The sequence below is a fragment of the Canis lupus genome, chromosome 32 (assembly GCF_003254725.2).
Source record: "Canis lupus dingo isolate Sandy chromosome 32, ASM325472v2, whole genome shotgun sequence".
NCBI lineage: Eukaryota > Metazoa > Chordata > Mammalia > Carnivora > Canidae > Canis > Canis lupus.
Window position 1 is genome coordinate 36,472,527 of NC_064274.1, and position 26,825 is coordinate 36,499,351.

A 26,825-nucleotide genomic window follows, 5' to 3' on the forward strand; every position below is an offset into this window, starting at 1 on the left:
CTGTGTCTCTGCCTCTCTCTGTGTGTGTGTGTCTCTCACGCATAAATAAATAAAATATTTTTTAAAAAACAATTTAAAAAAAAGAACATGACAGTAATAAAATATCATAAATTGTGATTTGAAAGAATGGGAAACAATGAATGAATTAGGCAGAGCATCCAAAGAAAAAAACCTATCCTATAAAAGCTAACACTATATGGTCTTATTTGTAAGCTAGATGACATTAAAAGTTCAAGCTAATTAAAGAGGTACTGATATAAAGATATATGTGTTTCTCCTCAGAATAAACAGCTGAGGTCAGAATCTCTATACCATTAGAGAATCAACAAAGTTCACTCTGGTACCTGATAACAAGTTGCCCTAAATTACAAAATGACAAAATCCAAATAGAAATTCTCTTTAAAGAGATAGTTATGGGGCAAACTTAAGCACCTAGACATATTTAATCTATATATTTTTTCTTTTGAACAGAGAGATTTCTCAGTCTTAAACTTGGTCACTTGTTGTATCTCTTCCAGTAATACCTGCCTGCTGTATTCAGAAATCTGTTACATTTTATCCCTTATAATATGAAGTAACTGTACTTTTTTTTATTGAAGTATAGTTGACACACAATGTTCCATTACTTTCAGGCAACAACCCTTGTAATATGAAGTAATTTCACTCTTTATAACAAGGAATAACTCCATGTGTGTGTGTGTGTGTGTGTGTGTGTGTACAAAATCATGATTAAAGAATTTATCACTTTAATTCAAGTTTGGACTAAGCTTATTGACTAAGAAAAACTTCCAATTGTAATATTATTTATTTTATCTTTTTTAGTATAGTCCATCAAGTATAATCCATAGAGGCAATCTTAGTTCCTACACAGTTATTTTTTTGATCCTGAGCTATTTTCTCTCTTATGCAGGAAAATGGCACAACTTCCTCCCCACTCTTGTCCGTGAGGATGTCATATGCAGCCTCATTGGAAGCTGCTTACTCAGATAGTTAATAGAGCAGAAGGACAGGGCAGCAAGCCTATATAGTGTTATAGTAAGAGTAGGAATATAATGAGGACATATTAGAAAACACTTATTTTATCTCAAGATTCTAGATTGAAGTTCAACAATTCAGATGCTTTAAACAATGAAAGAGAATCTTGACATTTTCTTCTTGGGCATATAAATGCTCTTTGTCATCACAGAAATTAATTATTGCAAAGGCAGGTATTGCAAAGTAGAGAAACATGTTTTGTCTCTGGAACAGATCGCAGTGAGAAAAGTGAAGATTGAGTAGCTTTAAATTAAAATGGCATTCACATATAAATATTAAAAAGACAAATAGATATAGATTAAATAGAAGTATTATATGAATATGAACTTTATAGAAATAAAAACAAAATATAAGCAATTATTGAGAATATTCCAACATCTGAGCAAAGTATATGCTCTATAAAATCTGTCTCAGATATTAATAATTTGATTCATTAATTCACATTAATATGAATACTCTAGAGACCAATTTTTTTAATCTTACAGGATGCTTTCCATGACTATTTAACTCACTTTTCAGACTGGATTTCAATTCCACAGTTTATTAGTTATACAGATGTGGACTTAGATTATAAAACACTAGTGCTTCCATTTCATTATATATAGACTGAGAATAACAATACTAGCTTCAAATTGCTTTGATAGTCAATTGATTTGATAATCCACATAAGGCGGTGAGAAAATACTTGCCATATGAGTGCTCAATAAGTAACTTATTATTAATGGAAATGTATTATCTATATTCATGACCCTAAATATGGTGACAATAATTTGTATAAATTTGTGATGTACAATTTGTGATTGTCAGAAGCCCAAATGTTGTGACTCTCTGTTTTTGAACAGTGTTCACTTTTAGGTGACATAAGACTTTTAGGTTTAAGCTTCCAAATTGTACAAGTTTTAGATGATTGACAATTATAAGAAGTTAAGTAAGTGGGTTGAAAATCATGTGATATTTCATGGATTCAGGAAATAGGAAAAGGAAACAGAAAGTTTCCCAGTACCAGCATATCCCATCCTTGCAATAATTGAGGTAGGTGGCAAAGAAAGAGGAAGAGCAAGTGGGAAGAGCTCCCAAGTATCAGTTTTGTCATCTCAAAATAAGCACAGAATGAAATTAAAATTTTAAAAAATTCTGAAGGAACTCTCCTTTTCTTAGAGCAAACATTTCTCCCTGTGTGTTCACTACAAAGAAATAATATATTATCATCCAATAAAGAATAGAAGCTAAAACTTAATAGATGAGGTTATAGGCTAAAATACCATAAATAGAACATCCCTGGTACAAGAAGAAAAAAAAGGAACTTCATGTCAATAGATACTGATCTGAATACAAGATTCACTGAAGCAGAGATAGAGCAAATGAGTTTGCAGATCCTGTTGGGTGTCACTTGAGAGAACATTTGAGCTATATTCTGGTTCTCTTTGAAGATTTCCTTCCAGGCAAGTACCAGATGGATTGTGTATTAGAAAAGATTTCATCTGGAGCATTTCCAGATGTCATTATATAGATACTTTCTTAGGAGTCTTTGCTGTAGCAATCTAGGTCAAATCCCTGAAGAAACTTAAGCAAGACTGTTTTATTTCTGAGTGAAATATAATATAATGTGAATGTATTGTGGCTGGAGGCCAGGTGTTTTCCCTTTTCTTTTTTTTTTTTTTTTGATTCTTTGAAACAACCTATTTTGTAAGTTGTAAAATGAGTATTTAATAGATTGGTATCCACTTAAAACTGAAAGAATAAATATCCTAGATAAAATGTCACTTGCAAAAGAAATCTATATTTATTGCCTGGGAAGTGACAGAGCCAAATGGCATTGATTCTGGTATAATCTACGATAGCCCTCATCCATCTGCTAGAGACTTGATGTGAGGTTCAATTTGTTCTTTGCCTGGAGAAGTACAAGGCATTCTCTGGCTTTAAACATAGAGTCTCTACATTGCTGATGTGATTAAAGAATAATCAAGGTCTATTTTAGAAGCTTTATTTCCAACACAGTGTAGAAAGAAAGTTTTTACTTCAAAATTTTTTTCTGATCAATATTTGGTCTTCATTTTTTTGTTTATTGCAGTTCTTGCAAATCTATTATGGGGCAGTTTTATGAATTATATCTGTTGAGACTTCCAAATGAGAGTAAGTAAAGGACATCTGTAAAACAGTCTAAAACCTAGCACTAAGTACAATGTAACTCTTTTTAAATGATCAATAAATATTTATGTTGGAATATTACAATGCAGCTTGAATATTGTTGTAAGACCTCTGCTTTGCCAACCAGTCAGTATTATATGCTTTAAACAATTGTCTACAATTTTGAAGATTTGAGGATTGTTTCAAATGCTTCTAAATTTGTTGGTAGCTTTTTTTCTATGCTAAAAATAAAAACTATGAAATCTATAGTTTAATGCCAGGACAATTTTAAACTATTAAAATTTATACTGCTTTAATAATATTATGGACATTAGTATAATACACTAGACTGAAGCATAGTGTTCGTCAGTTTAAATATATTTGCATAAAGGAGAAAACTCTCTTATTTCGAGGCAAAGAAAAATAAAAGCTTATGTTAAAAACATTATAATATAAAAATTCCTGCAATGCATGTCTTCCTTTTAGATGGGGATTGGTGGGGGAGGGGGGTGGACTTTGAGATTAAAAAAGTAACTGGATAAATTATTATAGTCTCTCACTTTCTTTCCATACAAAGCTAGCTCTTATTTAAAGGACTTTTTTTAAAAAAGCATTTGAACCCAAAAAAGTAATTTGGAATGAAAATAAAAAGCAAAGATAAACATTCTCACACCACTTCAAATATTCAATGATTCCAACTGATTAGATCCAAGGCAAACCAACTGTGAAGCAGTGACATTTACTTAACAGATAACTGTACAATTATGTCATGGTTTCAGAAAATGTTTCACATATTTTAATTTTATATGAGTGGGTATCCTATCAGTATCAAAAACATGCTTCATAGAAAATGAAATTCTGGGCACCTGGGCAGCTCAGTGGTTGAGTGTCTGCCTTTGCCTCAGGTTGTGATCCCAGGATCCCAGGATGGAGTCCCGCATCAGGCTCCCTGCAAGGAACCTGTTTCTTCCTCTGCCTATGTCTCTGCCTCTCTCTCTGTGTCTCTCATGAATAAATAAATAAAATCTTTAAAAAAAAAAAGGAAAACCAGGTTTATTTTTAAAAAATTAAATAATATATTATAGGATTTTACTTATTTGAGAGAGAGAAAGAGAGAGACAGAGAGAGCATGAGTGAGGGGAGGGGATGGAGGAAAGGCAGAGGGAAGAGATGCAGACTCCCCTTGTGCATGGAGCCTGATGTGAGGCTCCATCCCAGGATCCTGAGATCATGACCTGAGCTGAAGACAGATGCTTAACCCACTGAGCCACCTCAGCACCCTGAAAATGAAATTCTTGTTTGGACCTTGATTTAAAATGGAGCCACAGTTACCATTAAGGACAAATAATGGAATATGATGATTGTTTTTCAGTTGTCATGCTATCCAAGTATGCCAGGCTTCACAGTGACTAGCAGTTGCTATCCTATAAAGAATTATTTAACAGCTGATATGAAATCCGTTTGTGATATCAATTTTGTTCCTGGTGACATGTGGTGTAAGGGTTAAAGGACAGTTTGTGGAAAACACCTGATGGAATTTTAAGATAAAAAATGAAAAAAAATGACCTAATGAACCTTAAGTTGAGTGGGAATAGAAGAAGTCATGTTAATAATTATCAAGAAATTATAAAGCCAATGGTGGACAAGATTTTGAATTATTTTATATTTTCTTATATAGGTAGAGATCTTTAACCGAAATAGTTGATTATTCACTGGACTGTAATATTTTCTATATGGTGTAATGATGCAAAATATTATCTGTTGCATTCAGGATTGGGTTTATGACATTGGTATCACTGATTATCAAAAAGCCCAAGATTGTTGGTACAGCAGTTATCAATTTGTGGTACAGATAGAAAGGTAGAATTATACATTTAACTGAAATAAAGACAATAATTTAGCCTGTAGACTTTACAGGGATGACTTAATTACAAAAATTTGAACATCAAAAATTATATAGTAAATTTTGAATATATATGTTAATGAAAACATGGAATAAAATATATTCAAAATTTGCTTTGGGATATTTTATGACCTTTTAAGTTGCTAGTCAAAAAGAGTGTTCTGAGGAACATCACTATGTTTGGTCAAGAAGACAGTCTGTCACCACTCCTTAAGATTTTGTATACTTTTTCAGTATATTATATTTAGATAATGTCAGAAAAATGCAATCACATATCTCTAGGAAACTTAACATATATTCTTCATTCAACATCTTCATTTTATAGACTTAAATATGCTGATAATCAAAAGAACAACTTACTAATTGAATCCAAATAGAATAAAGTTCCCCTTACATTATATTCACATTTTAGCTTGCTTTATAAATGTTTCTTCCACTCATGTACAAATGCGGTCTTTTTAAAAAACAGGATTGATATTTTAATAGGGTCTATTCTACCAAGCAATGAAACAGTATCTTCTCCAACTTCAAAATGATATAAGGAAACTGTTGACTGGGTGTAAAGTCCTTCTAAAGTTAATATTAAATGAGGCTTTGGGAACTCTTAGAAATTAAGATACAGATCTTATAAAAAATTTTTGCTTTTGGCTTTAGGACACAGTGTATTTGAATCCAAGTACAAAAAGAAGAGAAAGAGAAGAAGGAAAAGGGAGAGGAGAAAGAGAAGGGAAAAAGAAGAAAATGTACAATAGAGAGGAACATTTTTTATTTAGCTGGATTATCTAAAGGCCAAGCTTCATTAACTTTAAACTCTTCGTGTCAAGGTAATACGTTAGCAAGAAAATTTAATAAAATATTCTTTTGGAATCTATCCAGTTTAATTCAGTATTCAATATAACACTTTACAAGTGTCACAATACATTATGCTTTACATGATGTAATATACAAATAATTACCAGCAAGTTAATACATGTCTTTTAGGGTTGCCTTTAAAAATGCAATATTAAAGATCATAGGAGAAAGTATTTTTAAATAAAAGAATATTTCAGTATATGCATGTTGAATTATTTCCTTTGCTTGTACAAGGGAATGAACACTTGGATCATTCTATTTCTCCCAAAGAAAATTATACTTTTGCTAATGATAAAATGTATATTTTGCACAAAATATGATATACATTGTATTCATGTAAAATATTCCCTCCAACATTCTTCTAAATTTACCCTGTTGAGGGGATCCCTGGGTGGCTCAGCGGTTTGGCGCCTGCCTATGGCGCTCAGGGCGCGATCCTGGAGTCCCGGGATCGAGTCGCGCATCCGGCTCCCGGCATGGAGCCTGCTTGCTTCTCCCTCTGCCTGTGTCTCTGCCTCTCTCTCTGTGCCTCTCATTAATGAGTAAATAAAATCTTTAAAAAAATAAATAAATAAATAAATTTACCCTGTTGAATTCTTTTTGCTTCTTTATTAAAACCACAAAGGATTATTTGCAGAAGTAATACATTGTTGTTACTGTTGTTGGTAATGGGAATGCAAAATAGAGGGCTAATTTTATTAATTATCAATAATTATCTTTTGTGTTTTTTTAAAGATTTTATTTATTTATGTTTGAGAGACAGACAGACAGAGAGAGAGAGAGAGAGAGAGAGAGGCAGAGACACAGGCAGTGGGAGAAGCAGGCTCCATGCAGGGAGCCCGACGTGGGACTCGATCCCGGGTATCCAGGATCACGCCCTGGGTTGAAGGCAGATGCTAAACCGCTGAGCGACCCAGGGATCCCATTTCCTTGGTCTTAAATACTGCTGACCACTCTCTACAGTGTTTTGTCTCCGTGTGTCTGGCAGGAAGTGGGGCAGGAAAGAGATTGCTCATGTCATTCTTTCTCTGATACTTCTCTGTTAGTATTTTAACTTCAGTATAGGTAACACACAATGTTATATTAGTTCCAGGTGTACAGTATAGTGATTCAACACCTCCATGCATCACCCAATGCTCATCACAATTTCTCTCTTTAATCCTCATCACCTTTTCACCCATCCCTGCCCTGCCCACCTCTTCCCCGGTAACCATAGGTTTGTTTGTTCTCTAGAGTTAGTTAGAGTTAGTCTCTGTTTTTTGTTTCTGTCTTTGTCTCTGTCTCTGTTTCCCTTTCCCTCCTTCTCCCACCCTCCCTCTCTCTCTTTTCCTTTTTTTTTTCTCTGTTACTTTTAAAATTTTTCTATTTCTCATTGATTCTTTCAATGATCCTGAGGCCTCTATCAATTGAGAAGTGCAGATATGTAATATTGTTAGAAAATGATAAAGCTTGGAGAAGGGCACTTGATTTTTTAAGATGGAATCTTGAGAATTTTTTAAATTTAAATGTAATTAATTAACATAAAGTGTATTATTGGTTTCAGAGGTAGAGGTCAGGGATTCATCAGTCTTATATAATACCTAGTGCTTATTACATCATGTACCCTCCTTAATGCCCATCACCCAGTTATCCCATCTCTCCACCCATCTCCCCTCCAGTGACCCTCAGTTTGTTTCCTCTAATTAAGAGTCTCTTGTAGTTTGCTTTCCTCTCTGATTTTGTCTTGTTTTATTTTTTCCTCTCTTTCCCTATGATCCGCTATTTGTGTCTTATATCCCACATATGAGTAGATCAAATGATAATTGTCTTCCTCTGTTCGACTTATTTCACTTAGCATAATATCCTCTAGTTCCATCAACATTGTTCAGGAGGGCAGTTACTAGTGTGGAAATAATTGAAGAATCATGCAAGAAGGGGCAAAATTGGAAGAAAAGAAAACATCATTAAGGGAGAGATGGAAAAAAAAAGGGGGGGAGAGAGATGGAAGCACATGGGCCTCAAATCCCAGGTAAGAGGAAATGTCTGGAGGAGAGAACATTCACATTTTTCTCTAACCTGAGGGAATAAACCCAAATGCTTTACGTAGCATGAGGATGGCAGACTCAGATTTAGCAAACACCCAGAGACAATATTATGAATAATTTGATATTTTGGATTTTAGTTGAAATCTAGATCTTTTCTTGTGCCAAAATAAAGAATCCATACATTTCATATAATTAAGTAAAGAAAAAAACATTATTTCCACAATAAAACAAAAGTAGGTAAATAGCACCTGTAAAAGTTTAATGGCCGAGGTGTCTGAGCCATTACCTAACCTTGACATTGATTTACTCAAGAATCTGATTCTTAGTATCTGTGTGCTAAAACAAGACTAATTCCATTCATCCTGAACACAACTTTGAGAAAGTACATTATTTGACAAATCCCTATTTATTTGTTTATTGTTTATACAAATTCTACAGTGTAAGGATCATCATCTGATTTCAGAGATGATAAAATTGAGGACTAGAGAGATTAAAGAAGCTACCCAAGGTCATATATCTAATATTTGATGTAAAAGAGATTTAATGACTAGGATTTTGCATAATGTATGTACTATCTTCATACTTTACTTAGTGCCTGAGTAAGGCACAAAGTAAAAAAAAAAAAAAAAAAAGCAAACAAACAAATACTCTGATGATGAATCATTAGTTTCCCCAAATAGGGAAGTAGTTTTATCTTTAAGACATTTGAAAATATTGTTTCTGTTCATTAGCATATTTATTCCTGCCATTTTTTTCCCTAACCAGTTTCTTTATCCCTTTCATTTTTATGTTTGGCTATTCCATGCTAACAATTGGGGGAAATTTTCCTGTTATAACTGAGACTTAATGCCCATTCCATGCCTCTCTCCTTGGTTCAACAAATATAATTTTGGGAAAACTCCTTAGATCCAGGAGTGAGCTCTGATTAGTTTAGCCTGGTCATGACACTCCTAATCATGACACTTTAGCCTAGTCATGGCATCTCCTTTGTCGGTGTTTGGCTCACTGGTGAGGGAAGCATTAACTTTTACCCTGCATGCTCCAAAGAAAGGCCTTCAGTCAGCTCCTGGGAAAAAAACCTGAGTCCTTGGAATATTCCGCCTCATAGGAGGTTTGCCTGTAGGCTTGGGCCATGCTCTATGAATGGATAAGTATATCCTACCTAACAATGTGATAGACCATAAGTGCCTGTAATGGTGAGTGGGGGCTGGAATCTGAGTAGCTGAGGTGAGTCACCCAGGCACCGCACCTGTGACACCAAAGCTTGGGTGAGCTCCCCAGTTTGGAAACATTTTGCACAAGTTGTTATACACTGTTGCTGGGAGAATTAAGTGCATCCTCACAGGATTCCAATAGAAAGGGGTAGCTGGGAGCTTGAGTCTGGTTTTGCCTGGACTGTGCCCCATGAACCCTCTTTGCTGATTTTGATTTGTAATCTTTATGTATAATACATTGTAATTGTGACTATAACAGTTTCTGAGTTCTATGAGTCCTTCTATTGAATGATCAAACCTGAGACTGGTCTTGTGGACTGTCAACCCATTGAGAAACCCAAATTAAGCTACTTTAATTGCAATAGTTTCTCCTTAGATATAAAATAGGTACAAAGCCTCAGTCGGCCCAATGAGACACACACACACACAAACTTTAATATCACAGTACTGCTAGATTTTGTGTTATTTCCATATTGTTTCAGTTTTATTGTTTGTTCTTTCTTTATAGCCAGAAAGCATTTTAAGTAAAATACAACAAGATGTATTATGTCCATACAACACGTGGTTCCTTTGGGGTTCAATATTAACCCAAATGAAGAACTTACATCACCTTTAGTATCAAAGTTTTTTCTAGAGTTTAAGGGGCATTTTTAAAATAGCATGCTGGTAATTGGATTGTCTCCAATTATATTTATATATATATTATATATATATATAATTATAAGCAATTCTCTATAATTGTATATATTATATACATATGTGTATATAATATATATTATAGTATACATATATACATGTAGTATACATATGTATAGTATACATGAACTATACAAACTCTTAGGGAGTAGTGACAGACTCTCTTCTTGACCAAATAAAATCTTAAAAAAAAAAAAAAAAAAGACAAAGGAAAGAAAAAAGTGTAATGTTAAACTTATACATTTAGTGAGATTAGGACTAAATACTCATTTATTGGGTATATAAGATGTCTCTGTATCTCTTTGATACCTGATAGCTTTTGTTCACATTTTTCATTTGAAGTAACATTTGAAATAAAAGCAGTAAAAACTCAGTGGTAAATTTTATTTTTCAAAATTTTTAAAGGATTTTATTTATTTATTTATTTATTTATTTATTTATTTATTTACAAGAGAGAGAAAGAGCATGAGGGACCAGGGGAGGGGCAGAAACAGACTTCCCACTGAGCAGGGGACCTGACTTGGGACTCCATCCCAGGGATCTGGGATCATGACCTGAGCCAAAGGCAGATGCTGAACCCACTGAGCCAGGCAGGCGCCCCTCAGTGGTAAAATTTAATGACATTAATATTAGATAGAATATTAGTTTATCTAATTTTTAGATAGAATTTAGATCAAAATTTTAGGTAGAATTTAGAATTTAGATAATTCAATCTAAAATTTAATGACTTTAATATTTAGATAGAATATTTTAGTAGAATCCATGTATGCAAAATATCTCTAAGGGAATTTATCAATAATAAAAATAATAAATATCTTCCTCACAAACTCTCATTTCTACTGACTGAAGGGAAAGACAAAAATGTAGAGAATTATATATGTCATTATTAAACCCCCCTTTGTGGTTTAAATGAGTTATTTCTTGCAGTCAATTCAATGTTCTATCTGCTTAATCTGCCCCTGGCGTACTCCCACACCCTCCTCACTTCCTGATGCATATAAGGACAGAGAAATACTACCTATTTTTTCAAGAAGAGGGTCCAGCCACTCTCTGAAAGATGCCCTGATCACCAGTTGTGTTTGGCCTCTTTAAGCTGGTGTGGGAATCAAACTTTCTCCTCACTGAACCTGAGCTGGAGCGTTTGCAGTAAAAGAAACTGTTCAGTCTATTCTCTCAGGGCAGGGCGATAGCTCCCTGGAATCCAATAGCTACTTCCTGCCTTGGCATCTCTTGCTTCTTACTGGTCTGCGTGCAGAGCTGCTGATGTCTGGCTGCAAGTCCTAAGACCCCTGGCTTCCAGATCTTTCCTGGAGGAATCAGTTAAAAGGCCGTTAGCTCTTTGATGATGAACTTTCTCTGGTATCTCACCAGTCAAGTCTGCTGTCTGATATGAGGCTCCTCATAGCATACAGGACCTTTTTGTAGTCTTTTGCCACTAGTAAGGAAAAGAAATGAGGAGACCTAGCCTGAGCAGACACTTCTCTTTGCTCTTTCTGCTCTTTTCTCCTGCACCACATTGTGTCAATATGGACATAGGAAAATTGGGCAGGTATTCCTCTAGCCCTTTGAAATCTCCCTCTCCCTCTCTCAATGCCCCAACCATCCCTAGGTAGGATGTGCTGGTTCCTACTTTATTCCTCTTTTTTTTTTTTTTGATTCTTCTTTCCTCTAGGTCAGTTTTATTTCCACTCTAGCCTCCAGCCTTGCCATCTGGAAGGATTCTCCTCTTCCTTCCTAGACAAGAAGGTGGTGTTACCATAAGCAATGTTCTTTCTACTTTGTGGATCTATATTCAGACACCACAATACCAGCACTGGTAAATAAAAAATGGTCTCATCCAATAAAAACAGGCTGTCAGAATTCCTTTTTTTTTTTTTTATTTTTTTTTTATTTATTTATGATAGTCACAGAGAGAGAGAGAGAGAGAGGCAGAGACATAGGCAGAGGGAGAAGCAGGCTCCATGCACCGGGAGCCCGACGTGGGATTCGATCCCGGGTCTCCAGGATCGCGCCCTGGGCCAAAGGCAGGCGCCAAACCGCTGCGCCACCCAGGGATCCCTGCTGTCAGAATTCCTGACACAAAATCACTTCAGGAGATTTCATACTTAATGATTTAATCCACAGCAAATTTATATTTTGTGATAAGGCTTGGCATTAGGTTGACTTTTAAATAATTACACATGGGGGCACCTGGGTGGCTCAGTGTTTGAGCATCTGCCTTTGGCTCACTGTCTTGAACTCAGGTCATGATCCCCAGGGTCCTGGAATTGAGTCCTACATCAGGCTCCCCTACATCAGGGAGCCTGCTTCTCCCTCTGCCTGTGTCTCTGCCTCTCTCTCTCTGGGTCTCCCATGAATAAATAAAATCTTTAAAAACAAACAAACAAAAAAAACCATGGATTATCAGTTTTTCCAGCGACATGTATTAACTAACCCATTCTTTGCTTACTAATTAAACTAACAGCTATATTGAATATTAACTTTTCATACATACTAAAATATCTTTATGGATGCCTTGTTCTGCTTTACACATTTACTTGTTTTTCTCCTAAATCAATACCTTCTTGATTACATTATAAATTCTTCATCACTTACTGTGAAATTTGGTAAGTCAAGTTTGTCTTAGTGGTCTTTCATTAATAATATTTTTGGATATACTAATATATTTACTACCCCTATTAATTTCAAGACCATTTCATAGAATTCCCAAAAATCTAAATTATTTAAAGTCTAAAGGAAATATGCATAAAATTATTAAAAATAACTATTTTCTATGACATCAAGCTTACCTCTCCAAGAACACTATCTGCCATCCCACTTGTTTAGTTGTGATTTTGAGACTTTTTAACTATTATACTACCTGTGTTATACTTTTTTTTTAATATTTTATTTATTTATTCATGAGAGACACAGAAAGAGAGAGAGGCAAAGACACAAGCAGAGGGAGAAGCAGGCTCCGTGCAGGGTGCCCAATGTGGGACTCCATCTCCAGTCTCCAGGATCACGCCCTGGACCAAAGGTGATGCTAAACTGCTGAGCCACCTGGGGCTGCCCTACCTGTGTTATTCTTAATTAAGGTTTAATCATTAGGAAAATCATTTTTACTCAAGACTGCATCTAGTAGCCTGTTATATGATGCCATTGATGGATATTTGCATTTGTCAATTTGTCTGGACTAAAGGATGCCCAGATAGCTGGTAAAACCCTTGTATCACTTCCATTCACTATTGTGAATAATGAGGATCAACTTCATGGAGATGTGTTATTGTTGTGGTGCTGGTTTTCTCTACAAAACACAATTTTCTGAGAAAGTGCTATTGTAACTCAAAAATATATGGTAGATATCTTTCATTTCTGAAGTACTGTTAAACTGAGAATTCTGAGGTAATCCCAAACTACTCCTCAATGAATAAAGAGAAAAAGATAATTCCCTCGGGAGAATTTTTTTTTTTTTTTTTTTTTATGATAGTCACAGAGAGAGAGAGAGAGGCAGAGACACAGGCAGAGGGAGAAGCAGGCTCCATGCACCGGGAGCCCGACGTGGGATTCGATCCCGGGTCTCCAGGATCACGCCCTGGGCCAAAGGCAGGCGCCAAACCGCTGCGCCACCCAGGGATCCCCCTCGGGAGAATTTTTATGAGTGGTTGCCTCAAACAGAATTTTCTTTCCTGGTGGCTTTGAAATTCCAGGGCTGACAGTGGCAAAATAAATTTATTTTACTCAATTCAAGGCGAAATAGTTGAAAGAGTACCGGTTGATTCAAAATTTGATCATAATAACTAATTGATCAAAAAGACAAAATGATCAATAATGCTTATTTCTAACCCTTTATTTTTAATAATTTGCAATCTTGTGCGTATGGGAGTGTTTTTGTCACTTTATTGCAACTTGAAGCATTTTCATTCTTTTATCTAAATCTGAGAGGAGTTTTTCCAATCTCTGAGATGGTTTTGAAAACTTACACATGATTCTTAGCATCTTAATTCAATTTTCTATGTATAAACACATCATTGAATATGCCTGAGATTGCACATGATTTCTTCTAAAGCTTTATTTAGCATTGAAAGCAGAAATTTAAGTGGTAGAAATTATATTTAAAATGCCACTGGAAATCCTGTTTCTATAGAATTAAAAATGCAAATAAAATATTGAAAACATAATGAAAGTGGCAATATCATTGATCATCATTGATCAAATAAACCTATATTTTAAAGTAAAAATACTAGAAAAAATGTAAAAATTCATTCAAAGGGCATTTAAATTTCTTAATCATCTATTTTCATGAAAATACTTATATTTAGACAATCAAAGTCTGAAGACAGGTAGATAAATTGACTAAAAATTAAATAGGAAAATATCTGAAAAAGAAGTCCCCCCTACACCCCTTTGAAATGTTATAAACCCATCCCTAAGATGCAGACAGTCACACATGTGAAAACAATTAGTGACTGAAAATACATTTGTAATTTCCATCAAATTGCTTTAGAGCCTGGAGTAAGGGCACATTAATAGGTTTAGTTGTCTCTGTTATTTTCTGGCAGTATTCAAGTCCTCACTGTATCCATAAAAATGACTGAGTTCAAAAGTCCATAGGATACATATTCCATTGTTTCTTATGTGACCACAAAACAAAATTGAAAACAAATCTTTTTTAATGGTATCTGACTTATATAATACCTTTTATAATGACATTTTACTCATCAATAGATTACATTTAAGACTCTGAAAATTTATCTTGCCTAAAAATCCCAATAAGCAGGTTTATTGTACATGAATTCTTTATCTCTATGGTCTGAGATCATGCTGCTATAGGAACTCCCATTATCTCTTAGTGCCTTTTATTCTTTCTGGCTTCTGATTGTTGACAATACATTATAGAACATAGACAAGGCAAACAATGGAATTACTACGATCAGAATTGTCATTAAGAGACATGCTACAATTCCCATAATGTTCCCTCCCAAAAGCTATAAACCATTGAATTTTAGGAGAAATGAGATGTTTTCTTAAAATATTAGAGAGCTTTAGGGAAAATAGTCTTACATCAAATATTAATCTTATTTTTAAATCTTTCTAATTAAATGTAAGTGCTAGTTCATAAATAATAATAATAAATAATAAAATAATAAGTAACATGTCATCTCTTCAAAAATATATTACTTAGAATACCTTAGATAGAAAAAATAAACTTCAACTATTCTTTTGATAAAATCATGCAACTCATTCAAAATTTTCCACTCAAGGTAGAGAATGTAGAAAGGCAAACCTCCCTCCTAACGGCCCCTTTATTCCAGCAAGGCAACTGACATTATAAAATAATCTATAACCTAGAGACTATGGAAAGCTGAAGGAAATTGAATGCACTGGGCCGGTGAATCTTAGGCTAGTGTTCCCATGGTATTAAGAAAGTATGTCTGTTTCCCTCCGAGATTCCAGCACATTCCCCTATCCATCTATTATCATACTCAACTCTTGGGCATTTACAAGTCCTCAATCTATTGGAAAGAAATATCTTTTAAAAGACAACTTAGCACTGAGACTTTCTCATGGGATCAAAGAGGAGATTTCAACAGAGAAAAGTTTCTCTTGTGAAACAAAAAAAACTGAAATTATTAAAGTTGTAAAATATGACTGTATTACACAGTAAATCTAAGGTTCAATGTTGAAAATGTTTTCCTGGGAGATTAACACGTTAGACTTCTATCCGTGTGAAAAATAATTCTCTCAACAAAAAAGGAAGAAAATCATTTTAGACTTAAATTTTTGTTTTCTTTATTTTTTTATTTTTATTCTTTATTTTGTGATCCTTAGCCCCACTGCTGGTGAAATATTTTTGCTTACAGAAAGCAATATATAAATATTCAGGTAAAATTGGTGCAGAGTTTATGTTTGCCTTTCCATTTATCATGTATCAAGCCCACTAGACAGCTTTCTGAAACTAATTTTGAACTAGTTCACCATACAAATTCTGATCTAGTTCTCCTTAGAATGAGATTCTCCATTAATGTGTTAATTTTTATAGAAAGCTGCTAATCTTAAAATGGTTTCAAAGAGACAATGTGCCTGGTAAATTAACTAACTTACTCAAGCTTCATTAAAATGCGTAAGTATTGACAAAAATCAAGACATTTCTACTTCTAGGCCAGAGTTTCTCAACCTTGTCACTATCTACATTTTGCCCCAGATAATTCTTTGCTGCAAGTGGATGTCCTGTGCACTGTAAAATGTTGTATAGTGTACCTGGACTTTATCTATTAAATATCAGTAACCCCACCGCTCCCAGTCACTACAATTAAAAATGTCTTCAGACAATGCCAAATGTCTCCTGGGAGATAGGGACAAAAATCATCCCTGGTTAAGAATAAATCTTTTAGGTTCATCTAAACTTGTAATACAATATGAGATGAAATTAGAATGACAGTTTAAGGACCAAAATATTTTAAAATAAGCATGAAAAAGTATGGCCTCTAAAATATATTTTGTCAAATTTATCTGCATTCCTATATCCTTTAAGAAATATGCAATAATAGTAATGGTAGCTCTACCAAACCTTTTCATTGATAGAAATGTCACCAGATTATTCATAGTAGAGCTACAAGAAAATTACCCGGGCATCATTAAACATGAGCCTTCACTCTAAATACTGAGGCAATTCCACAGGATTATATTACCTTAGGGGAAGGAAGGTGTGGTTCTTAAAGGGTTTATCACAAGGATGTATTGGCTAGTTTCAGGAGTAATTGGTCATGAATAGTTCTCAGAAGAGGGAGAAATTGCTCTTCCAGTATAGCAGCCAGTGATGGACAATTTAGTTTCATCAAAGAAGGTAGGGAAAAACAACTAGGGGAAGTCAAGTCCTTTATGTCCACAATGAACATTTTTCATCCAACAGAGTTTTTTCCAAACTCATCTTCGAAGTCTGGCCATGGTTGTGGTTTTTGAACAGATGAATTTGGGACTCTTGCTCTTCCCTCCTAAGATTTATGGGTCTTCAAATGTTGCTGTCAAAGCAAAATTATGCCAGATAAAGTTAAACAGGCAAGGAAGACTTTATTTAAATCTATTGCAGTAGTAAATTCAACTATGCTAAAACAGAAGGTAGAGGAGTTTTTAAGCCCCTGGTGTGAGCTAGTATGAAGTATTGGAGAACATTAAAGGAGGAGGTTGACCAATGAAATGTGAGCATATTGGATTATTTCTGAGTTGGCAAATGTTTTTCTCTGTAATTAAGCCCTCTGTGTCTGCTAATTGGCACCCAGCAAAGTTAGACTCTTATCCTGGGGAGTGACCGAGCCTGGGGAGATAGGGATGCTATGCCCTTTCTATTTACATTTCAAAGAGATGATTTTCACGTCCTTGAGAAATTCAGTCCTGGGTTATAAAACTGGAAGGGATATTTATATACACTTAAAAAGGACAGAGAAAGAATTACCAATCGCAAGTTTTCTCCAAGTAAAAGCTCTGGGAAGGTCAGTGACCTATGGTCAGGAACAAACCCATCCAAAGTTTAGTTAAGCTGATGTAAATATTAAAATTGTCTTGGTCAATGCTCAAAAAAGCTTAACAGATTGGGGTACCTGGGTGGTGCATTCAATTAAGCATCTGACTTTATTTGGACTCAGGTCACGATCTCCATCGTGGGATGGAGCCCCACATCAGGCTCCATACTCAGTGGGTAGTCTCCTTGGGATTCTCTCTCCCCTCCCCCTCTGCACCACCCATCTCAAATAAATAAATCTTAAGAAAATTAAAAACATGTAATGGATTCACACTTATAAATGGAGTTCACTATTTTTACTCACTTCAGGCCAAAGCTAGAAGCATTAAATCCTTTGTAGGGATGTTAGAGACCAGCAAAGGAAACAAAAATAGTGTTTACATTTGTCTTTCAAAATAGAACCTTATAAAACGACTTTAGGCAAAATAACACGGTGTTGTTCCATTGCAAAAACTTGAAAGGGGAAAGTTTATTTTCCGAACTTCGAGTTTTTCCTAAATGCCATAAAATAGGATAAGTGATCAAAATGCCATAAAAGGGATGCCTGGGTGGCTCAGTAGTTGAGCATCTGCTTTCGGCTCAGGACGTGATCCTGGGAAACTGGGATCGACTCCCACGTTGGGCTCCCTGCATGGAGCCTGCTTCTCCCTCTGCCTGCGTCTCTGCCTCTCTCTCTCTCTGTGTCTTATGAGTAAATAAATAAATAAATAAAAGCTTATAAAAATGCCACAAGAACATTTTATCTCATATTAGAAGTTGAAAGTCCTTCTTTCTTGGGGGAGTGGAATTTCAAGCCGTAATTTAGTTGGGATAAAACTAGAGAGAAGAATTTACGCTTTGAACGAGTTCTCAGTGACCATCCCTTACTCTTTTCTGCAAAAATTGAAAAAAAATGTAGTTTCCATCAGGAGAATTCCAATGAGAAAGAATTTCCTTTCCATCAGGAACTCTGGAAGAAGAGAACCTTGAAAAATACTCAGTGCCAACATGTAGTGGCTGCAGGAGAGGTAGAATGGTTTGGACAGATGGAGAGAAGGCCCAGGGAAATGCTTTCTGGTTTTCATGACATAGTTATGGTCAGCAGAAAATTAAAATGTTCTTTTATGCCTCAGTGGAAGAAAAAGGCTTAGAAAATATGCATTGTTGACCTGAAATTCCTGAATTTTGGACAAGTGCCCCAAACATGGAGATCTCAAAACAGGGCATTTTAGATGATTACATACACCAGGAATGGATATGCATACACACCCAAAGGCTGCATTGGACTCATTATATTCCTGGTGGATGTCAACAAGGATTTGTAGAAAAGTTTAGGGCTAGAGGTATCTGTCAATTACAATTTGTAAGCTTCTCCTAAAGCTTGGGGATATCTAGGAAGAAAGAAAAAAACATGCACATAGGAAAAAAAAAATTCAGCGTAAATTGATATTTTAAAAATTGTAACATTGGTAGAATTCTGGAACCAACAGAAAAACAACTAATTAAAATGAAGTCTGTTACTAAATTAGAAATATAATGAACCCTTCATATTTTAAGAAAAGTTAAATAATTATTGATATTCTGGGTATGAGTCTTTAGTTATTTTGTTATTTAACAGGGAGTTATTTTTAAAAACACGCAATAATCTAAAAATAAAAAGGAATGAAAATGAGCCATGACAAGATACCTGATTCAATTAAATAATAAAATTTTGAAATAAATAATTATGAGTGCCTACTGCCTGCCAGGCTTATGGCTAGGGACAGAACTTACATTACTTTATAACTACCTGTTAGTGTTTTGCTCAAATTTCCCTGACTTTGTACACAGTGAGCTGTTAACAATGAATACCATTCATTTTTATTGTCAAAATCATATGCTGCAGTGATTCCAAAATGAAATTATTGCTGAATCATTTTTGGATAAATACAGCATTGAGAGCTGAATTCAAGGGTATGGGACCAATAGACTTGTAAGTGGTAGGGTCCTGAACTAAGGAGGGCCCCTTGCCTGGTTTTAAGCTCTGCTGTTTCTGCCTTAAAATGATTAAACCTTTTGTCTCAGAAATTCTGTTTTTTAAACATAGTAAGAGAATAGAAGAGGTAAGTGAGTGAGCAGAGGAGATTTTCTTACTCACGTATGTGCTCAAGAGGCTGCTCGAGCTCAGGACTCCAGTGAGCCAGTGATTCATAGGAAAGGAGTTCAGCTATACTCAGGTCAAGGACAAGGTAAGTAGGTGAGGTCTATGACTAAGCGTGGGTCCCAACAGCACTGGAAGGCCAGGCTCTTCCCCTGAAACAGATCTCGGTTTTGCTTAAAGAAGACAATGGGGTTCTAAGAATACCGACAACCAAGGAATCCTGTGGTATTCTTTCTTACTCATAAATTACTTTGCTGTTTTAACCAACCACTTAAATGATGACACAGAAGGAAGAGAAAATGGAGGGCAACCCATAATTCCTTTCCTTTCTATTCTTCTGCATCGCAAGCCAAAAGTAGAAGGTGTTGGTTGACTGTGCGTGTATAAACAACTAAGACAAAAACATTTCAGTTGGCTTGTGTAGTGTTTCCCTGTCCTGCTAAGAATGGAATACACATGCATATACAAGCTATGAGACACAAGCTGTATGATTTTGGGAATTTTGTATATGAGTAAAATGATCTTACATTGCATTTCAAACTGCCATCGTACAAGATAATAATGAACAGTAAGATTCATGTTAATCAAATATTATTTTTTCTTTACTCAGACTGACATTAAATAGCACATAAAAACATGAGAAGTCTGAGAGACACTGCAGAAAAAAAAATGGAAAAACCTCCATGTGTTCCTTTCATGACATCTTTTTTCTGCATTTTGAACAAGCTGCCCCATGTTCTCATTTCTTACTGAGCCCCAGAAATTAGGTAGGTGGGGCTGGCAGGACTCTTTGTTGAAAATCTGCTGGCTCTTACAATGTTTTGCTCCTACTGATACCACATTTTGCTGTTGAGATTAGGATTCTGACAAAGCCAACGTTGACAGCAGCAAAAAGGAGAACCCATTCTGAAAAGCTATTGTTTAATAACTAAACGTGTCCTTCACTTTGGAAACCAAGGCTGTTTAAAATAGCTCCCCTGAGACCCATTGCAGAGTTTGTTGTCAGTGTCCTTCTTCCCTGGATTCACACATTCTGACATGTTCAATCTTGAAGCAGGCAAAATAGAGCCAAGGGGGAACAGTGTCCTGTGGTCTGGGAGATGGGTGACACCCAAGCAAATATAAAATAATTTCTCATCGACAATAAAATTATGGAAATCTGGTCTATATAATTCTCAGTAGCAACATAAATATATGTCAAGAATAGATGTCCTTGATAGAAACAATGTTGCTATTTACACTGATTTCCATCAAAACAATATTTGAGATGTCCTAAATGATACGCTGCAGTATTACCTTTTACATATATTTAATAATAGAATCTTTCACTTTTAAAATGTTTCTGAGGCAAATGTGACTGGTATAAAAATCCTTTAAAAAGTGCCTGAACACCAGCTATTACAGAAACTTGAGAACCAGTTTCCCAATGTAAATGGTGTACATCGCATGTTAACAGAACAAGGTGCTAGCAGAGTCATCAAAATAGAAGTAATGCACATCCCAGATGCCTGTTCATTCTGAAGAAGGTGACAACAATCCTTGTTCATAGGTTCAGACCCTGAGCCTGAAGATTCTGACAAGGGAATTGCCTTCTTGCGCCATTCTGTCCCAAATCTGTAAAAGGGGTCGCGTTCCAATCAGTGTCTCAGCACTCCCACAGCCTGTTGTCAGAAGATGGCACAATCATAATCATAATCAGAGGCTCCCTGATATAATAGCAGGTAAGTTTTATAATGCTGGGAGAGAAGAGATAAATAAAATGTCACCAATGGTGTTTATAAAGAAAAGGACATGAGATGTTTCTGTGCTACATTTTTTCAAAAAGGCAATAGCACGGCATATGTTAGGCAAGCTGCCCAGTACACTCTGCACTGTGCATAAACGATCGGCTTGGCTCTGCTATGACTTAGAGACATGTCAGAGGAGCACAGCTCTAGAGAGCTGGCTCGGGGTAGTGATGTTGACACACATCGCAGGAGGAAGGCCGGATGCAGCAATGGATAGCCGTGTTTAATATAAAACATTGCATCAGATGCTGAGTTTATGGGCTGGCTGCAGAGTAAGTGGTTTCTGCTTCTATATCTAGTAAAGTATCAGGTACTAGTAGAAGAAATATAAGATTTTTCGATGAACCTGTTCACATTGCTTCAATGTGTACTCTATTTTCTTTAATATCTAATGACCTGTGCCATTACAAATAACTTAGTTTGAATTAATTAATTAATATATCATCCAACTATCCAGAATTCTTCTTCTTCTTTTTTTTTCTGTTTGTATTAGAGGATTGATAAGGTCTTAGATTTATCTACTTATTTATTTTTAATTTGAAAATCACAATCTTAGTCATTTTTAAGTATACAGTTTAGAGTGTTAACTCTACAAATATTGTTATGCAATAGGTCACTAGAAATTGTCATCTTGCAAAGCTGAAACTCAGTACCTGTTGAACAACTCCTCTTTTCTTCCCACCAACCCCTGGTCCCAGCCCCTGGCAACCACCTTCTACTCTCTGCTTCTATGAGCTGGACATATACTGAAACCAGACAGTATTTTTCTTTTTGTGACTGACTTATTTAATTTAGCATAATGTCCTCAAATTTCATCTATATTGTAGCATGTCTCAGGCTTTCCTTTTTTATAAGGATGTCCCATTTTCCACTGTATGTATGTACCACATTTTCTTTATTCACTCATTCATGGACCTTTTGGGTTACATCTGCCTTTTGGCTACTGTGAGTAAAGTTGCAATGAGCATGGGTGTGCAAATATCTGTTCCAGATACTGTTTTCAACCATTTCAGATATACACTCAGAAGTAAGACTGCAAGACCATATAGCAATTCTATTTTTAATTTTTTGAGCAAACTCTCTATTGTTCTCCTTAGCAACTGCCCCATTTTATCTTCCCACCAGAAGTGCACAATGTTCTCCACATCCTCACCAATACTTGCTATTTTCTGCTTTTGTGTTTATTTGATTGGTTTTGGTTTTCTTTTTTATAATGTCTTCCTAATGGTTGTGAGATGATATCACATTTTTATTTGTATTTCTCTAAAGATTACTGCATTAAACATCTTTTTATATGCTTGATGGCCATTTGTATGTCTGCTTTGGAGAAACGTCTATTCAAGTCTTGCTATTTTTAGATTGGGTTATTTGCTCTTGTTGTTGTTGAGTTGTAGGAGTTATTTATGGAGTCAGATATTAGCTCCACACAGTACAAGACTTGCAAGTATTTCCTGCCATTATGTAGGTTGCCTTTCACTCCATTGTTTGTATGTGCAAAGGTTTATTTCTAGGCTCCCTCTTCTGTTCTGTTGGTTTATGTGTCTGTCTTTATCCTAGTACTAAAAACCAAATACAGGCCTTAGAGGCCAATTTTAATGACCACCCCAAATTAGATAATTACTAAATGTCATCATTGTGAAACTGCAGCGTGATAGCAGTCTGACAGGGGTGTGGATAGAGGAAGAATCACCAAGGAGTCATCTGAACTTTAAACTTGCCCCACAGGTTTTGTGGGGTCTTAAATAATACTTCTACATTTGTCTCCTAGAGCTGTGGTAATACAATACCACAAACTTGGTCGCTTACCACAACAGAAATTTATTCTCACACAGTTCTGAAAGCCAGAAGTCCCAAATCAAGATGTTGGAAGGGCTGGTTCCTCCTGAAAGTTCTGAGGAGGAATCTATTCCACACCTTTCTCCCAGCTTCTGGTGGATGCTTGATAATTCTTGGCTAATATACACAACACTCCATCCTGTCTCCATCCTTACAGCACTTTCTCTGCATCTGAATCTCTCTCACAGGATATGGGTCATTGGATTTAGGGCCCACCCCAAATTCAAGATGATCTCATTTTGAGATATTTAATTACACCTGCAAAGACCCTATTTCCAAATAAGGGCACATTCACAGGTAGCAGAGGTCAGGACTCGGACATATTTTTTTTGAAGTCACTAAATATACTACTGCCAAAATCATGGCAGAACATGAATCTAAGCATTTAACCCAATGTCAGTCCAGAATAAGCGAAACCTCTGATGCTGGCCAACGGAGACTCAAAATCTTGTCTGGACAATTCAGGATGGTGGGAACTCTAATAAAATATAACCCTGATGGAATAGTAATTTATAGTTATTAACCATGTGAGAGGGAAAGAAAGATAATCCTTGACCATAAATAAAAGATTGTATTTAAAATAGTCAGAAAAAAAAAAAACACATTTTACTGCAAGTGTGTCCTCTTCCAAATGTCCATTGAGACAAATCAGGAGGAAAGGGTTCATTCATTTCTTGCTTTTTCTCTTCTTTCATCTCTGTCATTCCCAATCCCTGTTCCCTTTTCCCCTCACCCTCTTTCTCTTTCTTTTAAAATCTTCCTTTTTCACCATTTCCTCTTTTTCCTCATTTTCTTCTTTCCTAATTTCCATGATTGCAAAAATAGTTTAAGATTAGGGCTGTGTGGGGGATCCCTGGGTGGCGCAGCGGTTTGGCGCCTGCCTTTGGCCCAGGGCGCGATCCTGGAGACCCGGGATCGAATCCCACATCAGGCTCCCGGTGCATGGAGCCTGCTTCTCCCTCTGCCTATGTCTCTGCCTCTCTCTCTGTCTCTCTCTGTGACTATCATAAATAAATAAAAATTAAAAAAAAAAAAGATTAGGGCTGTGTGATTCAGAACTTGACAACTATTTTCTATGAAAGAACAATATATGATTCTGATAGTTGCTTTTGTTTTTTTTTTCCCTCTTAGAAATAAAATGTTTCAAGATTAGAATCCTCCTGGACAAAATATTGCCATACAGTATCTTACTTCCATCAAAAGAAATGTTATAAAATAAATGTTTTGATCAGTTTCTTTCCAATGTATGTGTCTTCAGAGCAATACCATTGTATTTGACCTTAGGCAGTTCATGAATCTGGTCTTTTGTATTTGAATGTATTTTTATTCTAGCTTTAAGCAAGAATATTTTTCCTAAGCCATAAAAGTAGTATATCTTTACTTATTGTTTACCTTGTAGCTATTTATAGATTTATAGTTTAGTGACTCCAGTGTTTTATTCCACAGTTTCTAAGTTTTCATAAATTTAACATCTCATTATTTTAATGAATGGACACAAACACAAATTTTCCAGTCATATTCTACAAGTTCTGACAAATTTGTTGCAAAGAAATGAAGAAAAAAATAGAATTATGACTTTGACTTTCAGTGACTATATTAAAAATCTTAATCATCAGAATTCCCTCAGAAAATTGAAGACAACACTTCCCAAGTATGTATGCTGCACATAACTTGTTTTGATTATCATGCTAACTAACAGTGATTCTGATTAAGAAATGCTTCTGATTAAGAAAGTAATTTGCATCAACTTTCAGACAATAGTCTTAAGCTCATGGAACTTAACCTAGTGTAATCACATATTCCCCATTAAGAGCTGGCCTGATAAAAGTGACATGGCCTATTAAATGTGTGTTACATGAGGTGACACATTGAAAGACTGAGGTTCAGACAAACAGGATGCACTGTATTTATAACAAATGCTTATTGCTTTAGAAAATGAATTTTATTTCCACTATCCAAAAGCATATTAAAATTTAAAGCTTTTTTTCCCCAGAATCCCAACTTCTCTTAGCATCTTGACATTTTAATTTATTATGGAAGAAATTTAAAAAAAAGATTAATACTCTATTTTATACAGTATATTGATCATTTTAAAATTTCACTTTATAATTTGAAAGTGCACCTACCTACTTTAGCTAAGAAAAAGGTCAGCATACATAAGTGACTTCCAAAGGAACAAAGTAATATTCAGAGTAGTTCCGTCACATAAGTAAGGCATACAGCATAGGGTCAGACGTTTTGGTTTAATTGCTTTAATAAAATATAAAGTTCTGCTATTAAATAATTGCCCCATTTCTCAAACTTTTATATCCTATCAGATATATTCATATGTGTAATGATGAAAAGTAATTAAAAGTCTAGAATTTATTCTTCAAGAGTCAATTGAAAGGAACATATTTTAAATAAAGATGTATTTTGACTCATTATTCAGATAGAATACTAGTTTTTACCATGGCTTAAGGTACATTACTCCTCTTTATATAATCATTAAAGAAATAAAGAAAAGATTTTCTCTGTGGAAGAGTATTGGAAGTTAGGCTATATTATGTCAGCACGATGTTTTTCTCTAAAATATGCGGTCCTGGTTATCCTGGAAAATAAATACTCAGAATAAATGTATCCAACTAGATGAACTGCTGACCAGTTCTACTGCAAAAATTCCTATATATCTTTGCTTATTAACTTTATTATTTTCATCCTTGCTGTCTAAGTGAACACTCAATTGTCACAGTCTCTGTTAACAAAATAAAGGTGAGTAGATTGAAATACAAGCAGAGATTTGTGCTACACAAATTGGCTTCTATAATAATGATGTTTTCTCCTCCATTGGAATTAACTGTTGCCCTTTTTAGGTATAACCAGATACTTTCACTGTGTAGAGAAAATGCTTATGGAAAAAAATCGTCAAAATTTGGTAATTTGCTGAGTTTCTCCTGGTTAATTCATCTCTGTAGGGCACCCCAGCAATTTTACATTTCCTGGCACATAACAGATGACCCACAAATGTTTCCAAGTTTGTGAGAGCTATGTTTTGCAAAATATGTTCCCTCCCACTCCATACCTGAGACCAGGAAAATAAAATTAACACTTGACTAATATGATTAATTTTTTATTGGACTCAAGCAACAGTTCCTGGTATGCAGTGAAATAACAATTCACCAAAGAAAATAAATCTTAAAATTCATGCAACCGCACCACTTTGCTTTTCCCTGACATTGAAGTAAAATTATTTATTAGCTATTCTAATTAATCCTCTAGAAACTGAAATTAACCATCACCCTACTCTAATCTCTGCAGACTATGAAAACACATCAAAAGGTAAAGAGATGCTAAACTCAAGCAGCAAACATTTATTCCTCCAAATAAGTGATTATATATTTAAAATCAGCTAAGGAAATAAAATGAAGGATGCATCCTAAAACACAGGAGTTCTCTTGTGAAATTGAATTTCAGTGATATAAAAGCTAATGAGATTTGCAATGACTCCCCTGTCATTTTAGCGATGCCTCAATGACATGGAAATATTAAGGTGGAAAAACATTGGGGTATAATTAGGAAACATTTTCATTTTAAGAAGGCCACTAAAAATAAAGAGGAATATTATTAGTAGTGTAATGATACACAGAATACATTTTATTTAGGTGGCATAATTTGATTGTACCTATTACTTTGGCATAAATTACCTTAGACATTTGAGGCACTTATAATTAATTATCAGTGCAAATTTATGAAGA

The 26,825-nt window shown here is 35.2% G+C and overlaps 2 long non-coding RNA genes across 2 annotated transcripts in view; one reads left to right on the forward strand and one right to left on the reverse strand.

Moving 5' to 3' along the window:
* Nucleotides 1-15,611: 15,611 nt before the first annotated feature.
* LOC112671706 (uncharacterized) lies at nt 15,612-19,654 on the reverse strand. Its single transcript, XR_003143807.2, has 2 exons — nt 19,466-19,654; nt 15,612-16,852 (listed from the first exon to the last, which is right to left on the reverse strand). It is a non-coding gene; the product is annotated as an uncharacterized LOC112671706 (long non-coding RNA).
* Nucleotides 19,655-21,360: 1,706 nt separating this feature from the next.
* The window catches only part of LOC125754170 (uncharacterized), a 30,139-nt gene continuing 24,674 nt past the window's right edge, over nt 21,361-26,825 (forward strand). The window contains exon 1 of the long non-coding RNA XR_007407708.1: nt 21,361-21,527. This is a non-coding gene — a long non-coding RNA (uncharacterized LOC125754170). The remainder of the gene's footprint in view (nt 21,528-26,825) is intronic.